This window comes from Mustela putorius, unplaced genomic scaffold (genome assembly GCF_011764305.1).
Source record: "Mustela putorius furo isolate JIRA1106 unplaced genomic scaffold, ASM1176430v1.1 tig00000682_pilon_pilon_pilon, whole genome shotgun sequence".
Lineage (NCBI taxonomy): Eukaryota > Metazoa > Chordata > Mammalia > Carnivora > Mustelidae > Mustela > Mustela putorius.
In genome coordinates, this window is record NW_025421443.1 from 3,117,672 (window position 1) to 3,134,230 (window position 16,559).

At 35.2% G+C, this 16,559-nt stretch overlaps 1 protein-coding gene and 1 long non-coding RNA gene across 6 annotated transcripts in view; one reads left to right on the forward strand and one right to left on the reverse strand.

Moving 5' to 3' along the window:
- Positions 1-16,559, forward strand: part of LOC106007199 — a 121,860-nt gene that overhangs the window by 87,333 nt on the left and 17,968 nt on the right. For all 5 annotated transcript variants that reach the window (XR_001181783.2, XR_006607592.1, XR_001181777.2 and 2 more), the window contains one exon: positions 442-499. This is a non-coding gene — a long non-coding RNA (uncharacterized LOC106007199). The remainder of the gene's footprint in view (positions 1-441; positions 500-16,559) is intronic.
- Positions 1-16,559, reverse strand: part of GLRA3 (glycine receptor alpha 3) — a 194,628-nt gene that overhangs the window by 44,880 nt on the left and 133,189 nt on the right. The window lies entirely within an intron of this gene.

A 16,559-nucleotide genomic window follows, 5' to 3' on the forward strand; every position in this document is an offset into this window, starting at 1 on the left:
ATTTTCATCCCAATTTAGACAGACCAATAGAGAAACTTCATTTTGTTTTTATATTCTAAGGTTTTCTTAGTGTCTTCTGTGAAATGAAATGAGCTCTCTGATATTCCCTCAAAGACAAGCTCTAGTCTCTAATGCTAGTTATAGGCGGTATATTTAGGTCCTTGCACTAAATATTCAACCACAGTAAATGATTTAGGTATGGGAAACTCTTAATCACACTAGGCTATTTACTTATGGTCCCTAAAATAGTTGTTTGAAACCAGAAAGAAGATACTGAGTTGGTAGGGGGTCATTCTTTTGTTCTGAATCATTTACATGGATGGTCAACAAAAATAACTAAATGGTAATTTTGTCTCAGTCATCCTTCAAAAGTAACTTAAAAAAACCAATACTCTTACATAGTTCAAAGTGTTTTAACATCTTAATGCTTTCTGTTGGCAGATCTTTATACAAGTCTGAGGATGTGAAGAAGAACAGATTGACTAATGAGATCAAGGTGGTGAGTTGAACCGTCTTGTGAGTTGAACCGTCTTGTACCATAATCAATTTCACAACAAGAAATAATTTATTCAGGGAACAAAGAATCAATCCTAATTTCAGCCAACAATCTCATATGGTAACTGCAGGGAAACATGTAAACAAATGACTCAATGCAACCAAACATTTGTTTCTTCAAGGATTTATTTGGTACCAACTGTATGCAAATCATCCTGCTAGGCACAGCCAAAGAGATGTTATTACAGGACAGAAAATTAGTAACGTGGGAAGGGTCCAAAGTACTATGCACATTCAGAAGAACGACATATGATATCCACTTAGGCCTTGTTTGAACTAGACCTTATAGCAAGACAGTGGCTTCAAATAAAGAATGTAAGAAAAGATAGGTACTCAGGCAAAGAGAAGAGTGTAATTAGTTGAAAGAAACTGCAAACTCCCCTGGTTTATAATAATAGAAATAGCTTCATTTGTCTGGAGCCAGTGTGCCTGAAGGAACAGAGGGAATGAAAAGACACATTAAGGTAAGAGTGTGTGAATTTCAAATTCAGGTTGAAAACCTTGATTTTTCAAAATTCCCTGTGGGCAATGATGAATAATTGGAATCATTCAAGCAGGGGAGTGACATGACAAAGATTCTGCTTTAGAGACAGTAGCATCAAGATCCACTCATGAGATTTGCAAGGTGCAAACAACTTTCATAATCCTAATAAGACATTTGCCTTTTTCTTCGTGTTGGCATTCGCCCTGATAGTGAAAAAACAATGGGATGGTAAAACTTCAAACGTTTTAGCATAATTACAGACAGTGACCACAAACTGTGTTGAGGGTTATTGTATTTGTTACCACCATATCTTGTAGTACAAGAATAAAAAAGCCAATTTTAAAGAATGTCCATGATCCTTGGGGCACCTGGGTGGCTCAGTGGGTTAAAGCCGCTGCCTTCGGGTTAAGTCATGATCTCAGGGTCCTGGGATCGAGCCCCGAGTCAGGCTCTCTGCTCAGCAGGGAGCCTGCTTCTCCCTCTCTCTGCTGCTTGCCTCTCTGCCTACTGTGATCTCTCTCTCTCTGTCAATAAGTAAATGAAATCTTAAAAAAAAAAAGAATGTCAATGATCCTTGATGAAACAGTAATAAGTTATTTTAATATATTGTTACACCTGTTTTGGCCAATTCCCACTCTTATTCTTTTTTTTTTTTTCCACATCCTGATTTTAATTCTTCTGGAAAAATAACTAGAAGTAGGATTACTGGATCATTTGATAGCCCTCTTTTTAAATTTTGCTGCAACATGAATAAACCTTGAGGACATTATGTTACGTGAAATAAGCTTGTCACAGAATAACAAATATTGCATGAGTCCACTTATTTAAGGTATATAAAATAATCAAATCAATAGACTCAAAGTATAGAATAGCAGTTCTCAGGACCCGGGAGAAGGGAAAATGAGAATTACTAATCCGCAGGCATAAATTTTTAGTCAAACAAGATGACTAAATTCTAGAGATCTGCCGTACAGCATTGTACCTACATCAACAATAATGTGTTATATACTGAAAATTTAAGAGGGCAAGGGCACCTGGGTGGCTCAGTTCGTTAAGTGTCTGACTCTTGGTTTCTGTTCAGGTCGTGGTCTCGGGGTGGTTAAGACTGAGTCCCAAGTAGGCTCAATAGGGAGTCTGCTTGAGGGTTTTTTTCCCTCTGCCCCTCTCTAAGCTCCCGTATACTCTTTCTCTAAAATAAATAAATAAATAAATAAATCTTTAGAAAAATTTAAGATGGCAGCTGTTATGCTAAGTATTCTTATCACAATACAGTACATTTAGATTTTTTTAAAAGGTCACTTGCATTCTTGAGATGGCAAAGAAAAAAAGCTCTCATTCTTTCCCAATGGTCCATGAGGAATGTTAAGTCGGAGGCAATATTTATTTCTTTATCTCTTTTTGTCAAAATTAAGGATTAATTAAATATATATTTAAGGAAAAAATAAGAAGTTGAAGCACTGATAAGTAGCTGTGCCGCAGTCTTTAACTTACATCTCATGTCTTTAGAGTAGCCTTCTCTGACTGTCTTATAAAAAGGTTTTTGTCCAATCAGTCAGCATTAATTTTTTTAATTCACTTTTCCCATAAAATTTATCTTTATTTGAAATTGTATATTTTCATCAGTTTGGGGGGCATTTTTCTACCTAGCTTCCTACGACTGAAACTTCATAAAAGCTGAGATGATTCCATTTTAGTCACTGACATATTTTTCAGTACCTAAAATATTACATGGCATATAGCAGGTTGTTTGAATATTTGAATTAGAAATGGAGAAGGAGGCAGGGGAGGTGTGTGTGTGCATCTGTGTGTGTGTGTGTGTGCTCTCACATATGATGATCTTATTGGGGACTACCTTGAGCTTAAGATATCAGCCAGAGATGCAGGTGTTGTCATAATCTGACACTGACTTGTGTGTCAAAAATACTTGAAATCACACCTATATATTGAAAGTGAGGTCAAGATTGAAGATAAAGTTTTGAGAGTCACCTATATATAGATGACATTAAAATTACATACCTTGATTTGCCAAGACAACCCCACATTACTTTATTTCCCTCAGATCCTCTCTTAGCATGTGTTCTAATTTTTTTCTTTTTTAAAAGATTTTATTTACTTATTGGAGAGAGAGACAGAGACCTAGATAGTGAGAGAGGGCTATCACCTAGATAGTTCTCTATCACCTAGATAGTGAACAAGGATGACAGGGAGAAGCAAGGCTCCCCACTAAGCCAGGAGCCTGATAGGGGACTGGAACCCAGGACTCCGGGATCATGACCTGAGCTGAAGGCAGACACTTAACCTACTGAACCACCCCTAGATTTCTCATTTTTAGATTAGGTATTATTAAGCACTGTTCTAAAATACATCATTGTTGGTTCAATAGATCCTTCAATTTTACTTCTAGACTCTCCCATGGTGTAAGAGTATGAGACTATTTTACTATCTTAAATTAATATTATGTTAAATCTGTACAACAGCAAATATCAGGAATGGTCCATCTTTACCAGACCCTTTCAGTAGCAAAAAACTAGCGTGTCCTTTTCAGAGGCAGCTGACTCCTGATCTGAGTAGTGGCGGAAGTGTTCAACTTTTCCCCCCTGCTGCCCACGTGGTGTACAAACCTGTGACATCTGTGAAGTGTCAGTGAAAGTATCCAAGTGTCATGGAAAATTACAAGATCCTTGTCAGTGAAAGCAGAGTAGTGCTGCTATGGGCCATACAGAAAGCAATCTGAACGCTCTGAAACCTACACTTATTTTATTATTTGGCAACACTCTTAAATCTTGCAATAAATCCTTCTGGCAGCAATGGGCTAAAAGAAGAGAAAGTTTAATATTTATTGAAAAATTAAGCACCGAATTCCATTTTACAACAAGGTTGATGATGAATGTGCAACTTAAACAAGACATTGTTTATAGTTAACATTCACAAAAGCTCCGTCTACATAAAAAAACATGAGACACACAGAGCTAAAAACACATCAACATCGATTTCAAATGTTATAGTCCTTTTAAGGATGCTGCCCAAAGACAGTTATCTGACACGTGCGTTTGTAGGGGCAGGATTTACACATTACTCTATAAAAAAATCAGTTTTTATGTAGATAAAATCATTGTTTTTCTGAATTAATTTCATTCTTTTTTAAATTCATTTTTTCTTGGAAAATGGTGTAACAGGAAATTTGGAAGCAATTAAATGACGTTAGGCTTGTTTCAGTATCATTTCCTGCTTTAAAGAGAAAATTGGCTAAATTAATTTTAAATTAGTTTTTAAATCTAATTCTATAATCAAAGTAAATCTTTTGGAATCACACTGGTTGAAGTTGAACTATGTAATGTCATCATAAATTCTATTGTGAAGTTTCTCTTACATTTACTTAAAAAGTTCAACACTGAGAATAAATGTAATTTGCTTGTGATAGATCTGAATAAAATATTTGTTGGAATTCATCATTGTTGTAAAAGAGCCCCGTAAGTCACAGAGACAAAAGTACAGCATAGAGAATAGAGTCAATGGTATTGTAATAGTGTTGTATGATGACAGATGGTAGTTACACTTGTGGTGAGCATAGCACAACTTAAAAAAGTGGCGGGGAATCTGTGGAGCTGAAGTGTTCTTGGAATTATTTACAATGCATTTATAATTTATTTCATTTTATTTTCATTTTATTTTTTTAATTTTGATCTCAAGATCCTGAGATCATGACCTGAGCTGAAATGAAGAGTTGAACACTTAAGTCACTGAGCCACCCAGGCATCCCACATATGATTTATTTTAAACACATAAACTGTGACACTCTATCAGTGAAAGAGAAGCTATAGTTGTTAAATTTATAACTTTTTTATTGGAACAGAGTACCTGAAATATAATTTTTTTGTGTGGGACAAAGCTGATGTCGAATTAAAAATTATATTTCATTATGGCACAACATGCTTTTTCTATTTATTGCTTGTTATCAGCTATTTTTTTTAATTTAAACATTTGAAGAACTATTTCATGAATCAACTTATATGTCCTACAAAGATATTGAACTTTTGGTAAATAGCTTCTCTAAATTTGGTTGCATGTATTCAAAGTCAGTTGGAAATATTTAATGAATTTATTTTATGAATGGAACACTAAAATTTTGGATTCTGAAGATTTTAGTAAATAGCAATTATAAAAATGAAGCTTCTAAACAGAGATCCCTACAATATAAAGGAAGAAAGGTCTCAAATGATACAATATTTATTGTAATTTGATAACTGTGGAAATGGAAAGATTGTATTGACTGCTTGTTTTTAATTGGTTAACTAATATTGAAATGGAAATGGAATTAAGAAGACATATTTCCCAGCATCTTAATTAGGTAAAGAATTAAAAATGTTTCTTAAGTAGAAACAACTACTATAGCTGAGTTTTGTCCTAAGAGCCTATTTTTGATAAAAGGTACTCTTATTCAAGACAAAGACAATATCTGTAAAATTACATGGGCCAAAATGGTTACCTACATCAATATAAAATACATAAAATCAAGTTACGAAATTATCAAGTATAGGCAATTGAGTTGAGCTACCTCAACTATAGAGAACAATTTCTTACTAAGAAAATTATAATCTAGGGTCTATAAGGTCAAGTGATTTTTAACAATTTCAAATTTAGTATCAAAATTACAATGTTTAACATGATTCCAATTATTTTGATTTGCTTTAATATACATGCATATATTTCTTTATAAAGGATATATTTTGTTTACTTGTCTGTTTGCTTATTTATTTATTTGTTTTTTTATTAATTTTAAGAGACAAGAGAGAGACAGATGGAGAGAGAGCATACTGCCCTCCTGGTGCTTGATCATGTTCCATGTTTGGGATAAGGAGAGGGGCTCTGCAAGGTAGAAAGGATATTTTGAAAAGAAACAGTTCAGAACTATTTAATTCACCTGCTAATTTAAAAGAAAACAAACAAACAAAAACACAACAACAACAACAACAAAAACCACTATCAAGAGCACCTGGGTGGTGCAGTCGGAGAAGTGCCTGACTCTTGGTTTCAGCTCAGGTTGTGATCTTGAGGCTGTGGGATCAAGCCCCGTGTCAGACTCTGTGCTCAGTGCAGAGTTTGCTTCATATTCCCTCTCCTTCTCTCTCTCTCTCACTCATTCTCAAATAAATAAACAAATAAATAAATAAAATCTTTAGAGTCTAAAAGAAAGGCACCACAGATACTAAAATTACTATATCTTATAAGTGATAGGGTTTTTATTTTTTTTAAATATTTTAAGTGTCCCCATTTTAATGATAAGTTACATGGTTACTCTAATGGTAAGGAGGAGCTTCAGTGCCCTCATGACAATGAAGAGAAATGAGTGCATGGTCACTTTAAGCTGTGTTATTTCACTGGTGCTTTCTGCCCTCCATTTCAAGATGTTTCATCATGGGTCTGGGGCTGGACCCTCACATCCAACAAGATCTGAGGATGGTAAAATATATGGTCTGTTCTCTTGGCATCATTGTACTTTGATAGTTCCCTTTGTTGCCAGGATACAGAATTTCAGCCATACCTTCCAACCAGATCTTATCTTCATTTACGTAGACTTCAGGCTTTGTTTCTTTTATTTATTTTCTATTTTTTTATTCCCTGAAATAATAGGATATGGAAACTACTGTATTGTGAGCCCTATGATAGATCACTTAGAAGTTGAGCTTCCCAACTACGTTATATGTTTGTGGAATTTGGGGGATTTCTAGATCTCTTCCAGGTAATTAAACAGCTATAAAAAACAGAGGAACTATTAGTTTAGCTTACCACTGAGCTACCTACCAATCTTCTATCATTTATCTCCTTATGTTTTTACATATGTTGCACTGATATATTTTTGGTTGTTAGGACGGCCTATGTGGCTGTGGCCACCCTACAAGGTGGTCCCCTCTCAAAGGGACACAGGACATCTCCCTTTTTCAAATATCTCTAACCCCTCAGAAGTGTTTATCATTTAACTGCTCTGTCCTCCCACTTGACTGAATCCCACATGGGTTGGGGAAAGTGTCCTCAAGGCACCTAGAGAGACTCTGTCACCTCTTTCTCCTGTGAACATGGTTCATTCATGTGGGAAGAACTTCCATTTCCCAATATTGTCACTGGGAATTCCCCCTTTAATTCTCTTTGCTGTCTTCCTCACCCTATGATTTTATCTGCTCTAGAAGTTCAGCTGCTCACCTCTGGGTAACTAAGATCCAAGTCTTTTCTTCATAAAATTAGAATATGGATTTAAATGCTATTGTATCATTTAAGATGAATATGAACAAAATTTTTATTCTCAGTTTCAGCAAAAATATATAATGTGTATAGCAATGAATTAACAAAGAAATGTGAAAATCAAATAATTAAATTTCTTTGAAAGATGGAGAAGAAGATGGAAATAAAGACAGAAACATGTTGTGGTCTTGTGACACATTATTGTGACCATAATTAATAATTATTCTATAATATCAATTCCACGTAAATAAAAATCCTAATGTAATTATCAACTAACCTGAAGTACAAATGTATATACATAGCAAAGGCAGTTTTGAAAAGTAAAAGTAAAGAAGCAGATCTGTTTGACAGAGGACAAAACGTACAAATAAAGCTATAGTATTCAAATGGTTTCAGAGGCTTTGTACCAATTAGATGGAATGGTGTAGAACAGAGGCCAGAACTAGACCTATGTATAGAAATTTAAGGGAGGGGTGCCTGGGTGGCTCAGTGGGTTAAAGCCTCTGCCTTCGGCTCAGGTCACCATCCCAGAGTCCTGGGATCGAGCCCCACATCGGGCTTTCTTCTCCACGGGGAGCCTGCTTCCTCCTCTCTCTCTCTGCCTGCCTCTCTGCCTACTTGTAATCTCTGTCAAATAAATGAATAAAATCTTAAAAAAAAAAAAAAGAAATTTAAGGGGAAATTTTCATTTTGCATCTACCCTAGAAAAAAATTTTGATAAATAATAATGGGAGAATTTTCTATACATTTCGAAAAAGGGTTATACAGAAATAAAATCCACTCATATTGAAAACGTAAACACAAGGTACGCTACACAATTTCTGAGTTAAAATGCCTAACACTGGGGGGTCTGGGTGGCTCAGTTGGTTAAGCATCTGCTTTCATCACAGGTCATGATCTCAGGGTCCTGGAATCGAGCCCCACATTGAACTTCTTGCTCAGCGGGGAGCCTGCTTCTCCCCTGTCTGCCATTCCTCCTGCTTCTGCTCACTCTCTGTCTCTCTCTGACAAATAAATAAATAAAATATTTAAAAAAAAAAGGATATTATAAAGATGCATAATGTTTTTGTATTTTGGCATATAGAAGGTATACTTTATTAAGAAAAGGGGAGATTTAATTATGTGTATGTATTTATAACCCTTTGAACTATGAAATATAAAGTTAGACTGTCATTAACACCTATAAAATAATACATAAATAAATACAAAGAGAGAATTCCATAGAAACATCAGGAAAAGCTTAAACAGGCCGCAGACAGAAGAAAGAGTCATGATTGGAAAAGAGGATGCTCCATGTAAGGGAGATGAAGATATAATAAGATATAGTTCTATACCAATCACATTAGAAAAATTACTTAAATCTGAAATAAAATTACAATGTTAATATGCAAAACACTTTTTAATTTTCTGCAGTTTAATGTTTGAAATGCCTTTTATATTTGTGTCTTTTATACTTTTTATATCTGTGACCATAGACAGAGCACGTGAGACAAACAAAATTGGTTAACATTAGTACAGAAGATCGGGAACCAAGGCTAAAGCATGTAAGCATGTCTTTGTTTTATCGTCTTTATGGTACAAATTTCCCTGTATAAACATGATCATTTTTTAAATTATTTTTTAAAAGATTTTATTCATTTATTTACTTGAGAGAGAGAGTGTAAGCCGGGGAGTAGGGATGTAGGAGCAGAAGGAGAGGGAGAGAGAAAAATCTCAAACAGACTCCACACATAATATGAGCACATAACCTAAAGTGAGGCTCGATCTCATAACCCTGAGATCATGACCTGAGCCAAAATTAAGAGTCCGTAGTTTAACTGAATGAGCCACCTCGGTGTCCCTAAACATGTTTATTTTGAAGACATGATTTCAAATGTATTATATTGTTACTAAAAGAAATCAAATGACCTTTGGTCATTTAAAAAACAGCTTAAAAGTCCACAGGAGGGAAAAAAAGGTTATTTAATACTTTCCACCATGAGTAGTATGCAAAAGAAATACTTATTCAAAGGGAGAATATGACTGAAAATACATTTTAAGTTGAAAACAGTTTGAGAATTACAAAACAACTATAGTTTAACATTCAGTTTTAAGTGACCTAGAAGCCTGTTTGGCCCAGCTTTCTCAATCAATAGAAAAAAAAGAGAAAGGCTGAGATTTCTGGGTTTGACACAGCTTGCAAATGCTGATGTACTTAACTAGCAGCTGGAATTTAAAAAGAAAAAAGAAAAAGAAAAAAAAAACCCTAAAGGAAGAAAATGCTTACACTTGGCACATGCTTGCTGATTATTGCCAGGAGGAATATTACTCAAGTAAATTTTATTGACCTGACAAGGAACAACTGCTATGTCAAAATCTATTTAACTGAAACATTTTTTATGTACAATTTGTGCGTTTAGTTTGAATAATCCTACCATCAACCAGGTTGTTCGATGTGGTTTCCTTTAAGTTATAGGCCTGCTTAATTATCTTCTTAGTAATTACACTTTCTCTAGAACTCTCTGGTATAACTAACCTATAAACCATTAATCCAGACTTGTGGTTCTCATTTTGGTTACTAGAGATAGATTTTGAAAGGACTGATGCTTGTTTTAAGTTTGTGAGCTATTAATTCTCAGAAGTTTGCTTGGTCCACATCTTCATTGTGTGACTTTGGGAAAGTCACTCAACCTTTCTCAACCTTAATTTGCTGATATTTACAATGGAAATAAAGCCCATCTCATCAAGTTGTGTTTAGGACTAAATCAGGAAATAGGTGTAAAAGATCATAAAAGTACTGTGGCATCACCTTTTTGTAAGACTTGTAACTACACTGTTTTTATGATAACACCTTATGTTTAGGATATCTGACAATCAGCAAAAGAGAATTTACCAAGATGAGGACACACCGGAAGAGAATAGTCGCGGGGTTAAGCAGGCTGAAATGTTTAAGTGGGGAGTAATCTTAGAAGTAGCTTGTTCATTAGTGAATATTTGTGTCTTGGGAAAACTTGCTTTCTAACTAACATTGCAACCACAGAGGTTTCAGTAATATTTAGCAAAATAAAAATCGTTCATATCTCTGACTCGCCGGGCAAAAGGCATAGTACTATTTAGAATAATACTTTGCTAAATTATGAAAGAGCTTGAAAACAGTAGAGATTATTAGGAAATAAAAGTCAAAAATCTTCACCAAATTCCTTAGTCTTGGCATACATTCCAGAGAAACTGGTTTGAGATGTGGTTTTGAAATGAATCTGAAAATTAAATAGCAAATACCTCCCATCTATCTTTAGATATTTCTATCCAAAAACCCCATTGAAGCATGTTTTGGAAGCGTCTTACAATTTTTGTCAGTATTTTTTTTAAGTTGACCTTAAAAAGTTCTCTTCCTATAATTTTAGGGATTTAGGCTGCTCTTTGTGAAAAAGATTCCTCTCTCTCCTGAGTTACTTTCCTTGCATTTTCTTTTCTAACCTGAAATTAAAATTTCTTTAACTTTCTCACATTGGTGAGTTTTTCCTGTGCGTTACCTACATTCCTCTTTAGATATGAAATAAGGAATTACAGTGATAGTTCATATACCCCATGTCACCTTTGTCTTTTTATGAATAACAATAGTTTATGATGATGTTAGGAAATTATTATTCAATGTTCTTCCAAGATTAAAAAAAATCTGCATGTCCTTTTTCACTTGGGGAAAATTTGTCAATTTAGAAATTTTTGTTATGGTATAAATTAAAGGCTAAACATTAAAATCTTTAGTTTTTTCCCTCACCTTTGCTGCACATCAGTTTGCACTGTCAGTCCCTTAGGGGCATAGTCTAAGTCATAACATAGCTGTTTCCTTCCCTCAGAGACTAGTAACTTGTGAAGCAAAGAAAATACATTTATAAACAAAACTGTGATATCAGTGAAAATTTGTTCTTTGAAAAGATAGCTTTATGTTTTACTTCATACAGCCAATTTTTTTTTTAAAAAAGGTCATACAATAGATTCTGAACTTTAGTAGTAATATAATCTAATTCTGAGAAGGAACACTAGTGGTCACTTTAATATTTAGTTTATCTTTAGTAGAAATGTCACTCAATCTTACACATTACCAGCAATAACACACCGAAATTGGGGCACAAATCACACACTATTTTTTAAATTAAATAAAACATGTAATGAAAAGTAAGGCTTTATTGCAGAATTCTCTCTGTAGCATATATGGCTTAATATTTTTTATTGATATTTAATAAATTTCTACTGCTGTGAATTTTGGAGATGAAAATTGTCATGGTAAATCGCTGATACTTTCTAACTGAACTTGACACTAAAAAAAAAGTATTAGAAAGATAAATGAAACTGATACAATTTCTTTACACCCAACAGCAAGCATTTACAGTATTTCTTCTAGAATTCTCTCGTGAGGGTGAATGAGGATGTTATAGACTGGAGGCATAATAGTATATTAAACTTCTGGCTTTTATAAAAGCAACTGGGTAAAAATCTGTTGAGATTTGACAAATAAACACTCCATGGGGCAGGCCTTTAGATTTGATAAAGGAAATGTTTGAACTTCAAACCTATAGGCATCCCTAGAGATACCTTGCAGGTTTAGGTCTAGATCAGTGCAATAAAGTGAATATTGCAATAAAAGGAGTCAAATAATTTTTTGGCTTCCCAGTGCATGTAAAAGTTATGTTTATACTCTAGTCTAGTAAGTGGGCAATAGCATTAAGTCCAGAGGAAAAAAAATGTACATAACTTAATTTAAAAGGATTTTATTGCTAAAAAATGCTAACCATCATCTGAGCTCTCAGTGAGTCACAGCTTTTTTTGCTGGTGGAGGGTTTTGCCTTGATGTGGTGGCTGCTAACAGTTGAGGTGGCAGTGGCAATTTCTTAAAACAAGACAATAATGAAGTCTGCCACATCAGCTGACTCTTCATTTCACCTATGATTTCTCTGCAGCACGTGATGCTGTTGGATAGCATTTTCCCCACAGAAGAACTTTTTTCAAAACTAGAGTCCAGGGGCACCTGGGTGGCTCAGTGGGTTAAAGCCTCTGCCTTCGGCTCAGGTCATGATCCCAGGGTCCTGGGATCGAGCCCTGCAGTGGGCACTCTGCTCAGCTGGGAGCCTGTTTCCCCCTCTCTCTCTGCCTGCCTCTCTGCCTACTTGTGATATCTGTCTGTCAAATAAGTAAATAAAATCTTAAAAAAAAAAAAAAAAAACCTAGAGTCCACTCCCACAAACACTTGGTGCTGCTCTATTGACTAAATTTATGTAATGTTCTAAATCCTTTGTTGTCATTTCAACAATGACAACAACCTTTCAATCTTCATAGCATCTTCACCAGGAGCAGATTCCATCTCCAAAAAACACTCCATAAGAAAGAGTTCATCCATTCCAGTTCTATCATGAGATTGAAGCAATTCAGTCCCATTTTCAGGCTCCACTTCTAATTCTAGTTCTCTCGCTATTTCCACCACATCTCCAGTTACTGCCTCCAATGAAGTCTACAAGTATTCCATGAAGGAATGGAATCAACTTCTTCCAGATTCTTCTGCACGTTGATATTTTGATCTCTTCCCATGAATCATTAGTGTTCTTAATGGCACCTAGAATGGTGAGTCCTTTCTAGAAGGTTTTCAATCTCTAGTGCCCAGACCCATCAGAGGAATCACTATGTGTAGCAGCTAGAGTCTTACAAAATGTATTTCTCAGATAATAAGACTTGAAAGTCAGAATTACTCCTTCAGAATGGATATTGTGTTTGCAGGCTTGAAACCAACATTAATGTCATTGTCCATGGTCAAGGAGCGGTCATATTTTGAAAGGGATCTTTTTTTCTGAGCAGTAAGTCTCATGATGCTCTTAAAATATTCAGTAAACTATGTTGTAGACAGATGTGTTGGCATCCAGGCTTTGTTTTTCAAATTAGAGCACAGGCAGAATAAATTTAGCATTAGTTCTTAAGGGTTCTAGGATTTTTGGCATTGGCTTCAACTTAAAGTCACCAGCTGTTTTAGCCCCTAACAAGACAGTCAGCCTGTTCTTTAAGCTTCAAAGCCAGGCATTGACTTCTCCTTTCTAGTTATAAAAATCCTAGACGGCATCTTCTTCCAATGACATGTTGTTTCATCCACATTGAAAATCTGTTATTTAGTGTAGCCACCTTCATTAACAAACTGAGCTGGATCTTCTGGAAAACTTTCTGCAGCTTCTACATCAGCACTTACCACTTAACTTTACATTTTTATGTTATGGAGACCAGGTCTTTCTTTAAACCTTATGAACCAACCTCTGCTAGCTTCCAACTTTTCTGTTTTAGCTTCCTCACCTTTCCTGGGCTTCACAGAATTGAAGACCATTACGGCCCTGATGTGCATCAGGCTTTGGCTGAAGGGAATGTGATGGCCGGTTTGATCTTCTGTCCAGACCACTCAAATTTTCTCCATATCAGCAATAAGGCTGTTTTGCCTTCTTATCACTTGTATTCTCTGGAGTAGCACTTTTAAGTTCCTTCAAAATTTTTTCCTTGATATTCACAACTTAATTGACCAGCATAAGAGACCCAAGCTTTCGCTTATCTCAGCTTTCAACATGGATTCCTCACTAAGCTGAATCGTTTCTGGCTTTGATTTAAAGTGAGAGGTGTGTGCGTCTTCTTTTCACTTGAACATTTAGAGGCCACTGTAGGGTTACTAATTGGCCTAATTTCAATATTATGTCTCAGAGACTAGGGAGGCCCAAGGAGAGGGAAAGAGACGAGGCAATGGCTGGTCAGTGGTGCAGTCAGAACACCTACAATTATCCATTGAGTTCGCCATCTTATATGGGTGCAATCATGGAGCCCTCAAACAATGACAGCAGTAACATCAAAGATCAGTAATCACAGATCACTGTAACAAATATCATGATAATGAAAAAGTTTGAAATATTATGAGACTTATCAAAATGAAACATAGAGACACAAAGTGAGAAAATGCTGTTGCAAAATGGTGCCTACAGACTAGCTTGATGCAGAGTTGACACCAACTGTCAATCTGTAAAAGACCCCATGATATCTGTGAGCACAAAAAAGCAAAATGCAGTAAAATGAGGTGTGTCTGTATATATGGGGACTCATTCTCTTCTTCGGCTGCAAAGGCATTCTCAGTGATGAGATTTAGCTTTTTAAGGTTAATCTAAGGGTAAAGTTTCAGTCTTACTGTGGCTATTTCATTTTGATTTTAAATGGCAGCTACTGAATCACTATGATAAACATATTTGAATTACAGCTAATACGTTTCTATTTATAATTAAATATTTTTAAAAAGTAACCTTGGTTTCCCGTTTTTTTTCCAAATTCAGTGAAAGTGCTATATGAATGCTATACTCCCCAAGTAAAGTAGGTTAATAATATTTGAAAAACAGTCTCCAGGAAACATATGTTAAAATGCCACAAAGAACTTTTCATTGTCTTTCTCTGTTTTATTCTTCCCATTTGTCCCTCAATTTTCCTTAAAATGATGTCATCTTCTTTGTCCTCTCTTCTGTTCTTTATTTTTGAGACTATCTTCAGAAATCTTTTATCTTCATGCCTCTAAGCAACCCTGCTAACCTTATTTCTCTATATTTCCACAACCATTCCTTATTCTAGCTGTATTGTAAAACTCCAGTAATCTAAAAGAAATTTCTAGTGAAATCCAGTTTTACAAGAAACATAGCATATTTAAACAGAAGTCAGCTTCTGCATGACTTTCTCCATTAATCACCTACATTTTTCTAATTCATGTAATTGAAGCAACATTTAATCATTGGTATTAAGAGAAAAATTGAGAGAATCATCTTTATGCTTAATTCTTAGGCAAGTCATTGAAAAAGCCTTCAAAATGTTCTCTGTTTTCCCCATTACTGTCTCAGTTCTTTGAATTTCTCATTAATTTATGATGAAATTAGCTATCGGCAGTGTGGATTTCTCTTTATTCTCTTTTTCAAATAAAGCTTTTGCCTGAGGTTCTTTTCTAATGTCAGGTCAGTAGATAGAACTGGAAAAGATGGAGTGCTCAGGATTTTCCTTTATTGTTTTCAGTTTAGTATATTTATCGTCATTTCCTTCCCTTCACTTCCTCCTCTTCACTCTGTATCTCTTATATGCAACATAATTTCTTTCTTCCTTGACGAGTTTCTTCAGAGGTGTCTCGAGGTTCTTGGACTTCCCAAAGTACCAATTTGGAGTTTTTATGTGATTCTTTAAATACTCTGTTTTTCCTTGTTGGTCTTCGTGAATCAAAGACCTATCTCAGTAGTCTTTTTTTTTTTTTCCTCAAGATTTTATTTACTTATTTGATAAAGAGAGAGAGAGAGATCACAAATAGGCAGAGAGACAGGCACAGAGAGAGGGGGAAGCAGGCTCCCTGCTGAGCAAAGAGTCCGATGCGGGCCTCAATCCCAGGACCCCGAGATCATGACCTGAGCTGAAGGCAGAGGTTTAACCCACTGAGACACCCAGGTGTCTCTCAGTAGTGTTTAGTACAGAACACTGCTTTCTCTGGGTCTCAAGATTTTGAGAGTTAATGCCTTCAATGTCATTTAGTAAGCAGTTTTCCTTTATTTCTTCTTTAAACAAGAAGTCACTTATTATATGCTGTTGGTTTCCTGATCTATCTTTGTCTAGGAGTATGTTATAATTTATGATAACACATAGTAATTTATAGTAATTTTGTGTTTTTATTAGTCATATTTCATTTTAGTGAGAGATCTCATCCCATCAGATGTTGATTTTTAGGAATTTATTAAAGCTTCCTTTGTGGCTTACTACATACTTTTTGTAATTGTTCTTGTATCCTGAAAACAAATCATGAGTTTTTTCTTTATCCATAAATTACTTTTGTTCTAGTATCTGTACCTGTACTATCAAGTAAATTAATGATTTATCTATTTTTTTAAATTGTAATTCTGCCTGATTTTTTGCTTTTATATACTTGGAAGTTATATGTCTCATAATTTTTTCTATAATTTCTTTCCTGATATGAAATTATCATCTTTGATTTTTTTAGATACATTTCTCTAATATGCATTTTTCTGTCTTTTTCTCCCAAATATTTTTGCAAATTTATTTTATTTTATTTTATTTTTAATTTATATATTGGACAGAGAGAGAGAGAAAGAGTGAGAGGGGGAACACAGGGAGGAGGAGTGGGAGAGGGAGAAAGCAGGCTTCCTTGCCAAACTGCTGGACTTCTCTTCCCCTGGATCGAGTGCCTGATGTGGCACTCGATCCCTAGATCCTGGGATCATGATCTGAGCCAAAGGCAGAAACCTAACCAACT